Here is a 1,122-nt window from a genome sequence, read left to right as displayed (position 1 = left end):
AGCTGAGTTTATTTCAATATAGGTCCTTCTCTTTGGTATTCATTTCAGTCTTTCTCTACGGTCTGCAATCTGATATTCTCTCATCTTTAAAATGACTATTTAGTTTGTTTTAGTCCTGCTCAATTTCTCTCCAGTGTTTAGAGCTTAAGGTTGCATTTGAAATCAAAATATGACTATATTTAGTTCTGGATTTAGAGAGATAGGAAATGTCAAAAAAATACAGATGATTTGGTGGAAAAGCAATTTTATCAAACTCAAATTGGCTATCAGGATATCATAACTAAAATAAATGACAGTTTTTTATAGTAGCAGGCTTCATACATTTTTTTAAAAATCCATTTCCTGTCTCTATTTAAAATTGTTATTTCTGCGTAAGCTTCCAACAAGTAATTTATTATCTGAATACATACACCAATGGAATATTATCAAGAAACCCCAAATTAATAAAATACTTTAATAGTTAGATTATAATGCAGTATGTAAATATGAATTAATTTTGCATTGTTTAATTTATTCATGTACATAGACACAGCAAAATTTGTACAGGGAAATTTCTGGAGGTCCAAATCCTTATGTTTATCTATGGTAATAACTTGTAAGTGTGTGAGTTTTTAAAATGATCATCTCTTTCTTTATATTGTGCAATCTTCTGGTAATGAGAATGAACTGCTTCACAAAAGAAAATCTAGTTTTTGTAAAAATACACTGCCAGATACATACCTCTAATATAACTCACATAAATAGTTTTGTAGGTATTTATGGTTATAAATATTCTGAATCTGTGATGACCTAAAATTATTTAAATAAATCAGTGTTGCATATTTATCCTTATAATGCTTAATTCTGTTTGTTTTAATGTATTTTCTATTATTAAAAATTAAGACCTCCCATTACAGTGAGGAAAAGGCACATAAACAAACTATCCTGTAAAGCATATAAACTATCATTATTAAATTATGAAATTGGGAAATATTAAGAAATAATATTATCTAACATTGCTGAAATTATAAAGCAGGTACTATCATATGTAGTTGGTAGGTTCGTTTGAGGTTAGTGGAGGGTAGTTTGCAAATATGCTTTAAAATCCTTAAAAATAAGTCTGCCTCTGACATAGCAATTCTA

This window comes from Pteropus alecto, unplaced genomic scaffold (genome assembly GCF_000325575.1).
Source record: "Pteropus alecto unplaced genomic scaffold, ASM32557v1 scaffold7, whole genome shotgun sequence".
Lineage (NCBI taxonomy): Eukaryota > Metazoa > Chordata > Mammalia > Chiroptera > Pteropodidae > Pteropus > Pteropus alecto.
This window is presented reverse-complemented; position numbering follows the sequence as displayed.